The 15249-nt window shown below is 39.2% G+C and overlaps 1 long non-coding RNA gene and 2 pseudogenes across 1 annotated transcript; 2 read left to right on the top strand and 1 right to left on the bottom strand.

Moving 5' to 3' along the window:
* LOC109131241 overlaps positions 1-11026 on the top strand; it is a 15865-nt pseudogene extending 4839 nt beyond the window's left edge.
* Positions 11293-12710, bottom strand: LOC104771591 (annotated as a pseudogene).
* Positions 12745-13794, top strand: LOC104771592. The gene is made up of 3 exons (XR_764851.2): positions 12745-13191; positions 13299-13430; positions 13542-13794. It is a non-coding gene; the product is annotated as an uncharacterized LOC104771592 (long non-coding RNA).

Below are 15249 nucleotides of genomic sequence, written 5' to 3'. Positions count from 1 at the left end.
AACAGAATTGCACTGACATCTTTTGTAAGAAGTGCTCCTTCTTCAGGGCTCAAACCATTGGATACCATTCTCTTCACATACCGCTTAAGAGGTGGTGAAAGCTTTACTGCATCAATTAAAGGCATCTCAATCATCACCTTATCCATCATTTCTTTGCATCTAGCTTCCTCCATCTCTTGCTTAGACTTTCTTGGCTTGGGAAAGGAACCTTAGGCTTGTAGACCCTTTCAACTGTTTGAACCTGAGATTTCGCAGCTTTTGGTTCTGTCTGAGATGAGTGTCGATCGATACACAGGTGGTGTCGATCGACACCATCATCTGAAACCGAGAATTTTGTCGATTTTTCACCCAGTTCAGCAGAAGCAATTTCAACAGCATCTTCATCCCTCACAGATATGGCATTGCAAGCATGTTTAGGGTTTGACTTAGTTCTTCCAGAAAGAAAACCCTCTTGTCGTTTGACAGATCCAGTAGTCTGAATAACCTGATTCTCCAACTTCTTGACATGAATGTTCAATGCTTCTATCTTCCCATTCAGCACAATGTAGACATTGTCAATCTTTCCATTGAATGTCACTGTCAAATGCTCATGTCCTTGCAAAAGCTGCTCTAGCATGGCTTCCATTCTACTCTCTGAAGAATTCTTAGGAGCTGGAGACTGATAAGATGAGTTCCCATAGGTCCTTGTATAGCCATTGTTCTGTTGCTTCTTCTGGTCACCATTGTAAGGCCTGTTGCCTTGCTGATTTCCAAACCGCTGTCCCTGATTCCCATACACATAGTTCACATCTTCCTCTTGGTGTCCTTGATCAGGTTCTGGCTCATATGTCTCAACCTCAGCAGCAAAATGAACAGATTTCTTACCCATAAGGAGATTATGAACTGAATCCAGCTTAGCATTAACAGAAGCTAACTGGTTTGAATCAAATCCTCCATGCAATCTCTTCCTTTCAGCATCTGCTCCCTTAGTGCTATTGCTAGAAGCCAAATTCTCAATCAAAACTTCAGCATCTTCTGGAAATCTTGTCTTGAAGTTCCCATGACTTGCAGCATCCAAAGCTAACTGATACTTCCAGTCACACCCTCTGAAGAAGATACTCAACAATTGTACCCTTGAAAAACCATGGTGTGGACAATCCCTCTGATAAGCTTTGAATCTCACCCAAGCTGCCTTGAAAGCTTCATCTGGTCTTTGCTTGAAAGTGGATAGCTTGACTCTCAACTCATCTGACATTGCATCATCATAGAAATGGTTGAGGAAAGCCACTTTGACTTGTTGCCAAGATGTCAAAGATCCAGCTGGCAACTGCTTCAACCACTGAGATGCCTCTCCTGCAAGTGAGTATGGGAAGAGCTTGCAGAATATGAAGTCCTCAGTCACTCCATTAGCCTTGATACTGGTCACAAGATCCTCAAAATGCTCAATGTGGTCCAGAGGCTTCTCATTGGGCAAAGCAGAGAAAGGTCTCTGCCCAACTAGTTGAAAGTACGCAGGTTTCAACTCAAAATCATTCCTCTGAAAAGGGGGAGGAACAATAGCAGACCGGTTCTCATACACCAGATCAGCCCGATTGTAGTCAGCAATGGTCCTGATCAGATCCCGGTTGTTCTCCTGTCGTCGAACGGGGTTCTGTACGTGGTTGGCAGCTCCACGCACGTCTGCAGGTGGGTGTCGATCGATGCCACCTGGTTGGTGTCGATCGACACCAAGATCCGGATCATCAACGACACCAGCTTGCTGGTTCACAACAGCCTGCTCGTTGACAACAGGTTCAGGAATCATGTTTCCTTCTGCATCAAGCTTTTGGCCCTGCTCATTGCGCAAGTGGCCCTCTTGATCCCTCAAAACACCAGCCTCATCACGCATCAGAATGATCGTATTAACCATCTTCAGAGATTTAGCTGCTTTTCTATTCTCACGCTCAAGTTTTCCCAACTCTTGGTTTGACAAATTCACAGTAGGACCAGATTTGTTGCTCCTTGTGTGAGGTCTAGGAGGCATACACTTGAAACACACAAGAGAGAAGAAAACAAAAGCGTGTTAGTTCGAAACTAAAAAGAAAAATTTAGACAAAATCTAAAACTCAAATCTAATAGTAGATCAAAGAGTCCCCGGCAACGGCGCCAAAATTTGATATGCTCAAATTTACCCTAGAGCTACTCTCTCAAATTAAGAGGTCAATGCAGTACTTAGGGGTCGAATTCCACAAGGACTCAAGACTACACAATAAATTATAGAGTTTTATAATTATGCTAAACAGATTAAATTGAAATAAAAAATAGCAATGCTAAATATTAAATAAAGCTGTTGTAAATTCAGAAGATCAAAAAGCTAGGCCTAGGGAATTTCTCAGGAAATTATGAAATATTAAATCAATCAATAAATTAGGATTCAAACAATTAAGAACAGATCTAGAACTCTAAACACTTTTGTAAATTAAATCAGTTCTCACTGCAAATAATATCTAAATTTAAAACCAGAAAATCCAAATCTCTTTGTAAAATTCTAGGTTAAAAATCAGCAATAAAATCAGGTTTAGATTGTTCACAAAATTATTAAATCAAATCTCTTTGCAAGAAATAATTTTGCTCATCAAAAGGTTTTATCAGGAAAATCAATTATATTCTCATATCAATTTATTTTCCTAAATTATTAATTCTAGATGGCCAATCAAAGATTAATATGAAGAACAACCTAAGATGAAGATCTAGATAGATAATGAATCCTAAATAATCAGATCTAATAATTCATAAAATCCCTGTGAAAAACCCTAAACCTAACAAGCAAACTACTCAGACATAATCAATGAAGAAAAAAACATAATTCTGAATAATAAACAATTGAAATTAAAAGAGTAAAGAGGGAGTTCAAGAATTCTTCTCTACAAAGCAGATCTGATCTCTCTCTCCAATAGCTCTTAAAAATCTCTCAGGGTTGCAAGAAAAATAAAACTTGATAGAATAAAACTTAAGGGTTTGGAAAACCTAAAAACAATATATATGTCCTAAAACACGTCAGTGACTAGTCTTGCAAATATGGAAAACTTCGGGCAAAATTGTAAAACTTCCAATTTTGTGATTCTTCATCGTCTGAAGAGGGTGTCGATCGATGCTCCAAAGCTGGTGTCGATCGATGCCCATGCTTTGATCCGAGATTTATGCTCCAAAACGATCCAAATTGCTCCACTTTGCTCCTTTCATGCTAAAATCCTGTAGAACCTGTAAAGACTCAAAAACATTCTAGAAAACAAATCAAAAGACTCTAAAAGACTCTTTATATCATGGTTAAAAACCACAAAAACCATGATATATCAATACCCACTACTTCTCCAAAACTCATGGTGTCTGTGTTGAGAGATACAGTCATCGCTGACTTGTGAGCTGAAAACTTATGTGGGAGACATCTAAGAAACTTCTTTACCAATTTCTTATCCTTATACTTCTTTCCTAGAACACTAGCTTCATTAGCAATTGTGCTTATCTTTGCACTAAAGGAACTAACCTTTTCATTTTCTTCCATCCGAAGGTTTTCAAACTGGGATGCAAGCGAATCCAACCTACTTCTCTTCACACTCGTGGTTCCCTCATAGTACACCTGAAGCATATCCCATGCATCCTTTGCCGTGTTACAGCCTTGTATCAGTTTGAACTGTTCATCGTTCAGTGCATTAAAATTGCCGACAACGCTCTTGAATTCAACTTGGACAGCTTTTTCTCATCTTCAGTCCACTTATCCTTAGGCTTAAGAACATTTTCTCCATCTTCATCCTTCATAGATGGTTCAGTCCAACCAGTTTCAACCGCAGTCCAAGCATCCTCACTGATACTTCGAATATTATGCCTCATCTTGACTTTCCAATGACCATAGTTTGTCTCTCCAAGCATGATTGGCCGTTGAACAAAAGCTACCTTTCGTGTTACATCCATCTTCCTTCACAGGATCTCCACCTAGTTGAGTAACAACTCGGTTCAGATGCCCGCTCTGATACCAAATGAAAAAATGGATGGACCCAGAAACACAAGAATTCCTCAAAACCCGGCACACCGAGTATCAACTTTATTAGAAATCTTTAAGATGATTACACTCTCTTAATTAGAGTTACACACAGCCTAAGAACACCCTCTTAGCTTGTGGCCAAACGATTTCTAACCTAACAAAAGAAGAGACAATACACGATTTGTTTTCTACGCTATTTCTCTCTTTTTCTCACCGTAAAGAGTAACCTCGCACTCTCTCAAATAGAAGAACCTATGAACGAATTCTTCTCTCACAAAACGGCTAACCATCAGAAGCATCTCCTCAATCCCTTTTATATTTGAGGGCTAAGAGATCTCCTAGGTTTGCGTTGGCCGATAATATCGACTTTCCTTATTTGATCTTATCTTCTCAATCTTGTAGATCTTCGGTTGCACGAATCCTCTACAATAGCTATCAATATCTCCATGAATATATTCAGTGAATCACACAGTCCACGTCATCAGTTAATGCTCCATCAATATTTCGTCTCACTAAAACGGCTTCGATCTTGTTCCAGCACTTCTGAAATCTCAACACTTTTGTTTATGTTCAGTCTCCACTGAAACATGCACTCACAATACTGATTACGAGGATGACGATGAATATGTCTATAACCATGCTGATTACTATTAGACAAACAGAGCCATTGTCCTCTGCTTTTGGGTCCAAGGCCTCAAATGATATGGGCTGCAATCACAAACACAGGCCCAACAACACTTTGTCTTCATCCTGCAACGATAACAAAGGGATTGAGACAAATCGAAACAAAGAGATAGAGACAAGTCGAAAGAAGAGTGAGACAAACCGTACGATCGTACCTACTCACCAGCGTACGGGATTCTGTGCTCAACAGCTCCCTGTGCATAACAGATTTGATACCCTGTCCCTCTCAATGATGTGTGTGTAGTGACGTGTACCCTAGGCTCCTCTGTTTGTCTCCCTCTATATAAACTCTGTTCTCTCATTGTAAAGAGTTTTAAAGATGAAATAATAATAGCAAAAGATTTCTCTTCATATCATATCTTATCAAACTTACATGGTATCAGAGCTCAGTCGCCATAGCTGAAAACTCTGATCCTTCTTCCGCTCTTTGTTTTTCCCATTGTGTAACTTTGAAACTTAGTTCCACTAACTACCTGTTGTGGAAGATTCAGTTCGAAACATGGCTCAACAATCAAAGGTTATTGGGTCATGTCACTGGAAGTATCCCGTGTCCTCCGGCTACAAAATCTGTCAAGCATGGAGAAACGGTACCGGAGGCTCCAAATCCAGACTTTCTCGCTTGGGTCAACAATGACCAGAAGATTATGGGTTGGTTGATAGGCTCGCTGACTGAAGAGGCTCTCAGATCTGTCTATGGACTCCACACTTCTGGTGAGGTATGGTTCTCTCTTGCTAAAAAGTACAACCACATCTCTGCATCTAGAAAGAGTGATCTGCAACGTCGCTTACATTCCACTGAGAAAGAAGGAAAACCTTTAGCTGAGTATTTGAACACTATTAAGCAGATTTGTGATCAACTTCACTCCATAGGATACTCTGTTCCAGAAAATGAGAAAATCTTTGGAGTTTTACATGGTTTGGGTCAGGAATATGAGTCTATTGCCACAGTGATTGAGAGTCAGATGGATACATTTCCTATGAGCTATGATGATGTTGTGATAAAGCTAACCAACTTTGATGATAAGATACAGAAGTATGCTGGTTCTTCTGTGTCTCCTCACTTAGCTTTCACAACGGGGAGAGATTTTTCCAACCGTGGTCGTGGTCAGTCTCGTGGTCACTCTGGTGGTTACCGTGGTCGTGGAAACTATTCAACTAGAGGCAGGGGTTTTCATCAACAAATTTCTAATGGTCAATCCCCTGATTCTGGTACACGACCTACTTGTCAAATCTGCAACAAGTATGGACACTCTGCTCACTGGTGTTACAAGAGGTTTGATCATTCTTACCAAGGCGAAGATCTCCCTAATGCGTTGGCTGCAATGCGTATAACTGGTCCACCGGGTCATGAATGGACTGTTGACTCAGGAGCCACCTCACATATCACGAATTCCACTGCTCAACTTCAGACTGTTCAACCTTATAGCGGTGAAGACTCTGTGATTGTGGGCAATGGTGATTTTCTTCCCATAACACACATTGGCTCCTCTGTTCTTCCCAGTACTCAAGGTAATCTCCTGTTACAGGATGTTCTGGTTTGTCCACAGATTACTAAGTCTTTACTATCAGTTTCCAAACTTACCTCTGATTATCCTTGTGCTATTGAGTTTGATTCTGATGGTGTTATTATTAAGGACAAGTGGACAAAACAGCTCCTCACCAAAGGACCCCACCGTAGAGACATGTATCTGTTGGAGAACCCGCGGTTCATGGCTTGTTACTCTTCTAGACAGCAGGCAACAAGTGATGAGGTGTGGCACATGAGGCTAGGTCATCCTCATCAAGATATTCTCCAACGGTTATCCAAGAATAAATCCATAGTTATTAATAAGTTAAGCAATCAGTTGTGTGATGCTTGTCAAATGGGAAAAGTCTGCAATCTTCCCTTTACTTCTTCTGTTTTTGTTTCGAGTAGGCCCTTAGAACGTGTTCACTGTGACTTATGGGGGCCTTCTCCTGTTGTTTCCTCTCAAGGTTTTCGATATTATGTAATCTTCATTGACCATTATTCTCGTTTCACTTGGTTCTATCCTCTCCGTTTCAAGTCTGATTTCTTCACTGTGTTTGTGCAATTTCAAAGATTGGTCGAAAATCAGTTTCAACAAAGGATTGGTATGTTTCAATGTGATGGAGGGGGTGAATTTATTAGCACCAGATTTGTTGATCACCTCGTTCAGTGTGGAATTAAACAACAAGTCTCTTGTCCCTATACTCCACAGCAAAATGGTCTTGCTGAAAGGAAACACAGACATATCACTGAATTGGGGCTGTCTATGTTGTTTCAAGGAAAAGTTCCTCACAACTTATGGGTTGAAGCTTTCTTTACTGCAAACTTTCTTGGTAATCTTCTTCCCTCCTCTGTGCATGATGATCACAAGAGCCCTTATGAATTACTTATGAGAAAGGCTCCAATATACACTGCTCTACGCGTCTTTGGTTGTGCCTGTTACCCTAATCTGAGACCGTATTCACACAACAAGTTCGATCCTAAGTCTCTTTTGTGTGTTTTTGTTGGCTACAATGAGAAGTACAAAGGCTATAGATGTTATCATCCGCCTACTGGGAGAGTTTTCATCAATAGGCATGTTTTGTTTGATGAATCTAAGTTTCCTTTTACTGATGTTTACAAACGAAAGCTGTCTTCTATTCAAACACCTTTACTTTCAGCTTGGCAGGAGAGTTTTCAACAGGAGAGTTCTCATTGTAACCGCGATGCCTCTGCAATTAGTTCACCAGGTGGTGACGTCTTCAATGGTGATGGAGCGGTAAGTTCTGAGTGTACGGCAGACTTTGATTCTGTTCCTATAGGAAACAGCTTACCTTCTTCACCACCTTCGAGTTTGTCACCTTCCAGTCATGACACGACAGTTCCATCAGAGGTCTTAACTGAATCTGCTGAATCTGCTGAATCTCCTGCTGAATCTGCTGAATCTGCTGAATCTGCTGAACCTGCTGAATCTCCTTCATCCAATCCTCGCTCCCCTGCTGCTACTTTTCCCAACAATCCTACGCTCACACGAGCCAAAGCTGGTGTCATAAAGCCTAATCCCAGATATGCTCTCTTTACAGTCAAAAGTGCATATCCCGAACCTAAAACAGTGAAGACAGCTCTCAAGGATCCAGGCTGGACTAACGCCATGGGAGATGAAGTCAGCTCTTTTCATGAGACTCATTCATGGGATTTAGCTCCTCCTGATGAGTGTCCGAATCCCCTTGGCTGCAAGTGGGTTTTTAAAACAAAACTGAAAGCCGATGGATCTCTTGATAGACTAAAAGCACGGTTAGTCGCAAAGGGTTATGAACAACAAGAGGGTGTTGATTATGTGGAGACTTATAGCCCAGTGATACGCACAGCAACAGTTCATTCAATTCTACACACTGCAACGGTTCACAAATGGTCTATTAAACAGCTTGATGTTAAAAATGCCTTTTTACATGGAGACTTAAAAGAGACAGTCTATATGCATCAACCTCCAGGTTTTGAGGACAAAGACAAGCCTGACTATATATGCAAGCTCAAAAAGGCAATATATGGTTTGAAACAAGCTCCTAGAGCTTGGTTTGACAAGTTTAGTACTTTTCTCATCGACTATGGCTTCACTTGCACCTATGCTGATGCTTCCTTATTTACATATCACAAAGGCAATGATAAAATGTTTCTTCTCCTATACGTTGATGATATGCTCTTGACAGGCAACAATGCTCAGCTTGTCGATCAGTTGCTTACAAGCCTCAACAAAGAATTTCGAATGAAAGACTTGGGTGGACTCCAATACTTCTTGGGAATTCAAGCTCATCACCACTCTGAAGGTCTCTTTCTTAATCAAGAGAAGTATGCTATTAATCTCTTGGTGGCTGCTGGAATGGCAGACTGTGCTCCTATGCCGACGCCTCTGCCTCTGCAACTTGATAAGGTTCGTGGACATCAGGTTCCTTTCTCTGATCCGACCTATTTTCGAAGTTTAGCTGGTAAGCTTCAGTATCTTACCTTAACCAGACCAGACATTCAGTTTGCTGTGAATCTTGTATGTCAGAAGATGCACTCTCCTTCTATGGCTGACTTCTATCTTTTGAAAAGAGTCCTACGCTATTTAAAAGGAACAGTTAGTATGGGGCTCAATATTTTCTCCAACACTGATTCTACTCTCCGAGCTTATAGTGACAGTGATTGGGCCAATTGTAAAGAAACAAGAAGATCAGTTGGTGGGTTCTGTACTTTTCTTGGTTCCAACATCATCAGTTGGTCTGCAAAACGTCATCCCACTGTATCAAGATCCTCGACTGAAGCTGAGTACCGAACCTTGTCTATTGCTGCGTCTGAACTCAAGTGAATCTCTCTGCTTCTTCGCGAAACTGGTGTGGCTCAACCTACAACACCGGAGCTCTACTGTGACAACTTATCTGCTGTTTATTTGACTGCAAATCCGGCAATGCATAACCGTTCCAAGTCCTTCGATGTGGATTTTCATTTCGTGCGAGAAAGGGTGGCTTTAGGTGTATTGGTCGTTAAACATGTTCCTGCTGAGTACCAACTCGTTGACATCTTTACGAAGTCTCTCCCTCAGCAGCCATTCTTTGATCTTCGGTACAAACTCGGCATTGTCTTGCCTCCCACTCCGAGTTTGAGGGGGTGTATTAGACAAACAGAGCCATTGTCCTCTGCTTTTGGGTCCAAGGCCTCAAACGATATGGGCTGCAATCACAAACACAGGCCCAACAACACTTTGTCTTCATCCTGCAACGATAACAAAGGGATTGAAACAAATCGAAACAAAGAGATAGAGACAAGTCGAAAGAAGAGTGAGACAAACCGTACGATCATACCTACTCACCAGCGTACGGGATTCTGTGCTCAACAGCTCCCTGTGCATAACAGATTTGATACCCTGTCCCTCTCAATGATGTGTGTGTAGTGACGTGTACCCTAGGCTCCTCTGTTTGTCTCCCTCTATATAAACTCTGTTCTCTCATTGTAAAGAATTTTAAAGATGAAATAATAATAGCAAAAGATTTCTCTTCATATCATATCTTATCAAACTTACAATTACAAGGAAATGAAAACGAGCGTTTGGAATTTTCTTGACAAATCGATGCAACTCCATAAGGCACCTGTAATAGACCACTTGTGCATCAAACTCGGTCAATTATGTCCTACTGATGTTGATGTCGTGAAGTGGGTTGCAAACGCTGTTTCTCGCTGCTTGCTTGACCTAGAATTCGTGCTCTCCTGGTCTGCAGATCCAACCAGCTTGCCCTCTAGCCTTTACTCCTGCGAATCTCTCGTGAAACTGACTCTCTGCCACAAGATTCTCGTGGATGTTCTCCAGCATGCCTACCATCCCTTAGAGAGCTCGATCTAAACTGTGTGGTGTATAAAGACGAGGATTCTATTGTTAGGTTCTTATCGGGCTGCCCCGTTCTGAAGTGTCTATACGTGAAGCGGAAAAAGAAGGACAATGTGAAATTGTTCACTATAAAAGTTCCTTCTTTATTGGAATTATATATTTATATTATAGTAATCGTTTGGTTGATTATGATGTAGACGATGCCCTGGTTATCGATACTCCGAGATTATAGGACTTTACCATCTGTCAGTTTTCCGTAGACTGTAACTCGATCAAGAATATGCCTTTTCTCAAGTGTGCATATATCAGTCTTCACTCTTGCACTAGTGAAAAGTTTCTACGTTCTGTTTCTTCGGTCTCATCTCTTGACTTCTTTTGGTCTGATGAAATGGTAGAACTATTTTTTATATCTCTATTAGTTAGTCTTTCTTAATTCTTCCTTACGAGCATCCACTAATGTTGTGTTTGTTTCCTCGCAGCTTGCGTGTAGTAGAAATATCAAATTCTCTAGACTTTTAAAGTTAAGAATATGTCCACGAGAATCAGATTGGTTGGAACCACTCATATCTTTACTTGAAAACTCCCCAAAACTAAAAGAACTATTGGTAGATTGTGTACGTGTATCTCTCCTCTGATCCTCTTCTAGCTTTGTTATGAACTTTTTAAAGTAATTAAAGTTAAAAATATAACCATCGTTGTTTCTCAGGATTGGGGATCAGATATTACACTTTCATGGAATCAACCGATCTCCACTCCCGGATGTTTGTCGTCGCAGCTCGAAACCTTTAAGTGGAACGAGTATGGAGGAACAGAAGGACAAGAACAGTTCTTGAGATACGTCTTATCCAACTCTAAGTGTTTAAATACAGCGATAATCTCTTTGCAGCACACCTTGGAAAGGAATCATGAAGAGAAACATCTGATGATGGAAAAGTTGAAAGATATTCCTAGGGCTTCAACAACATCTCAGCTATTGTTTGAATATATTGCGTTCATTTAAAGGCAGAACGAAGCCTAGTTAATGTGGAAGCTTAACCTTAATATAATGGACCCCTAAATGTGTTCATGCCGCCTTACATTTATTGTTCTTCCTTTTTTTGCTTCCTTAAGACAAAAATAAAAATGAAAAAGGTGCCATTAATGAAGCAACTGAGTTTCTAATTTGATTCACATTGCAAACTTGATTAGTTGATTAAAAACATTTAGACAAAAACAAAAATATATATAATGAGAAGCTGTCTCTTTTTCTTTAATTACTGTCTTCTCTGTAATTGTGAGTTTTGTTCAGCCCACTGATCTTTCAAGCTTAATGCTCATAAGGTGGTTAACCTCGGCTCCAAACTCGTCAGGCAACTTGTTGAAAACATCTTTGCAGAATCCAGAGATCATTGCCGCTAATGCTCTCTCTTGATCGATTCCTCTCTGCTCGAAAAGAAAAGCTGGTCTTCTCCAATCTTTGAGGTACTCGCTTCGTGCTCTACTCTCGCCGATGGATTCTTTACCTGTTATTGTTTCATAATCCCACCACAAATTAAAACATGTACAGCTTTATTATATAATCTTATACTAATAAATATGAGATGATAGGCAAATTTACCTGAATGTATGGATAGGTATTAGCGGCTGCATTGTCACCTATAAGCATTGAGTCACAAGTCGAAGTATTTTTAGCATTCTCAGCTCTGGATTGAACCTGAACAAGACCGCGGTAACAGTTTCTTGAATGTCCTGCCGAGATTCCCTTTGAAATAATTCTACTTTTGGTATTCTTTCCTTTGTGAATCATCTTGGAACCTGTATCAGCTTGCTGATAGTTATTAGTCAATGCCACGGAGTAAAACTCGCCAACGGAACCATCACCTTCTAAAACCACGCTCGGGTACTTCCACGTTATTGCCGACCCTTTCTCAACCTGAGTCCATGAGATCTTGGAACCATCTCCCGCGCAAAGACCGCGCTTTGTCACAAATTGTAAATCCCACCTTTACCTTGATCATCACCTGCATACCAATTCTGCACTGTTGAGTACTTAATCTCAGCTCCTTCCCCACAATAGAGCTCAACCACAGCAGCGTGAAGCTGATTCGTGTCGTAAGAAGGAGCAGTGCAGCCTTCTAGATACTCAACGAAACTCCCTTCTGCAGCAACAATCAAAGTTCTTTCGAACTGACCAGTCCCGTCGCGTTGATCCGGAAATAAGTCGAAACAGGCATCGGACATCTTGTGTTTTTCGGTACATAACAGAACGACCCATCGCTGAAGACAGCGGAGTTCAAAGCCGCGTAGTAATTATCATCACTAGGCACAACTCTTCCTAAATACTTCTTAATCAAATCCGGATACTCCCTAATAGCTTCCGACATGGAACAGAATATTACACCTGACTTCTCTAGAGTCTCCCTATGAGTGGTAGCTACCGATTCACTATCTAAATTAGGGTTTTGAGAGATGGGAATTTCAAAAATTCGGGTTTGGGATGAAACCCTTTTGATGATTTGGAAGAAACTGAAACGGGCTGTGGAGAGAATACGGCGATACCGTGTGGAACTTTTTTTTTTTTGTCCGATCTCATCTCTCTCACGATGGCAAGTTCTTCTGACTTTGCTCGAAGAGATCGGCCAAGTGAAGAAGAAGAAGAGAGAGATTCTGTGAAGAAAATATCGAAGCGATCTATTACGGTTCATTGGCTTGAGGATTCTTCGTTCTTGTTTCGATCATGTTTGTATTTTATAAGTCTGTGCAAAGTTTTGTTCTCCCTCTTTGTGATTAACTTCAGAAATCTCATTTGGTATACGTTTCCTTTTTGTTATCATTTCTGCTAATCACATATGCTTGTGATTGTTGATTCTCTTTATATGAATTACTTCGCTTCAATAAAGGTATGTTAATATTTTCCTGGTGAAACCTGAAGCTTTACTGCTGCACTTGTTGATGGTGGTAACACGGTGTTAGTATTGTTGTCTGGATCTAACAAAAGTCCAAATTTGGTCTCTAATGGAAGTGGCATAAGTGAATCTTCTTCAGTCTCGGTAACTGGTTTCAGTTTTCTCAGTCTTTCCTTTGCTTTCTCAGCTGCTTGTAGAGCCTTTTCACTGCTTAAAGTTATCAGTTTCCATGGGTTTATGCTTACATGAAAACCTGGTTTCTTGTTGATCAGCGTGGAAGGTGAACGTTCATCTCCTTCAATCGTGTTTTTTTTTTTGTCTTTTCTGTTTTAGTTATGTGATCAATTTACCTTCCCCTTATCTGTTTATGCCTTTCTGATTTTGTAGTCTGCATATGTTCTATGGCTGCTGGATATGAATTTAGTATTATGCATAGGAGTTTGGATGTTATATAGTGGAGGTTCTGATTCGTTCTGCTTGCCTACACTCCCCTGTATCTGTACATCATAAGTTTGTGAGGTGGTTTTCTATGTTTGTTACTTCTAGTGTAGATTTCCGAGGAAGCATAAACAGACTTTTCATTAGGGAACTCATTGCCTAGTCTTATCTTTCTATTTTTCGTAAAAACAGATGAGAGTTCAGATGACACTCCTGGGGAGAATAAAGCAGCAATGGATTTCATAAAGTGGCTATTTGACAACACAATCGTTAAGGCCACAAAAGTGTTTGTGAAGATTACAAAGGTTAGGAGCGAGCTTTTCAATAGTTACAATGACGATGGTGTTAACAAGAAGGGGAAAGATGCCAAATTCAACAATTGACTCGAGGAAAAGCTGATGACCTCGGTCCTCCTCTCCATTGTGGTCGTACTGGTCTTCTGATTTCCAGAGTCTGTACTTGCAACATTTTTATTTTGAAATTGATATTTCTTCAAAAATAAAAACCCCAATAAAAGTTTTACCATTGGAGAGGATAGTTTTAATTAACCTTCTAAAAGTTCTTATTTTTAAAAAGTACACAGTTTAGTCTTAAAAAAATTTAAGAGGCTCAAAATAATAACTTACCAATGGAAATGCCCTTAGCACAAGTTACAAAAGATTGTTTTCCTGCCACGGCATATTAAAGAAAATATAATATGCCAAAATCAATTTTTCCGTTTTTCCAAAAAAAAAAAACTATAGGATGCAAAGGCGGTTTCTGTTTGTTTCTAAAAATAAGGTAGTTTCTATTTGTTCAATATCATAGTTTCCTAAATTTGCTACACGATCACGGATCACCACGTTGACACGTTCACTAGCAATAGCATATTAGCATGACCATCTAACTAACGATTGAAGTTCAAACTGTTTCATCTACTATTTAATTCACAATAACTTCACCATATTTTCTGACACTTATTCTTTTTGAGTCATTTTTATCTCACTTTTTTCATTCATTGTTTTGTGAATTGCATTGTAATTAGCTCACCAATTATTAACGTTTATAGATTTTCCTTACCTAATATCTGTGTTATGGGACAAATATTTTGTACTTCCTCTATTTTATATTACTTATCATTTTAGACAATTTCACAAATATTAAAAAAAAAATTTCTATTTTACTATTCATTAATACACTATTTCATTTGATAAATAATTAATAAACTAAAAGTTATGGGTAAAACTGAAAATTTGATCCTTAAAGTTGCATCGTAAATACAACACGACAACTAATAGAAAACAAAAAATTAATTCTAGAATGACAAATAAAAATAAATGGAAGGAGTAATTGTTTTCTAGATTTAGTTGACGGCCGTTATATTGGTAAGCAAATCAATGGGAAAGCATATCAATGTTAATTTTGAGTCTTTCATGATGAATTTTAACAGTTTAGTTTTCCTGTTGTTGGAAACTGGATTTCTCTATTAACTAATAGTATTCATCATTTCTCGCTAATAAAAATTTTTCCTTAATAAAATAATGGCTTGAGTTATTCTTAGGTTTCAGAATGCCTTAAAGGCTTAAACTTCTCTGTATTTTATTATTGTTAGAGCAAGATTATCGATGGTATGTTATAATGGGGTTGTTATACACTATTTAATTATTATATGAATTAATTGTGTATTGTTTTGAATATAAGAATTCATGATCTTTTAGTTAAAATTTTCTCCTCCAATGGTAGGTTTTAATTTTGGATCTCTTATTTTTAAAAATATTATTTTTTTATATTTAAAAATTTTAAATATAATAGAAGTGGTATAAATGGAGAAACATAATATTGCATTTTAATTAAATTTTCAAACATACAAAACATAATAAAAACATTAATACATATTACAATAGAAGTGCAATTCATAAAT

The sequence above is a fragment of the Camelina sativa genome, chromosome 20 (genome assembly GCF_000633955.1).
Source record: "Camelina sativa cultivar DH55 chromosome 20, Cs, whole genome shotgun sequence".
Lineage (NCBI taxonomy): Eukaryota > Viridiplantae > Streptophyta > Magnoliopsida > Brassicales > Brassicaceae > Camelina > Camelina sativa.
Note: the sequence above shows the minus strand (reverse complement) of the source record. Positions and strands in the feature narration are given on the sequence as shown.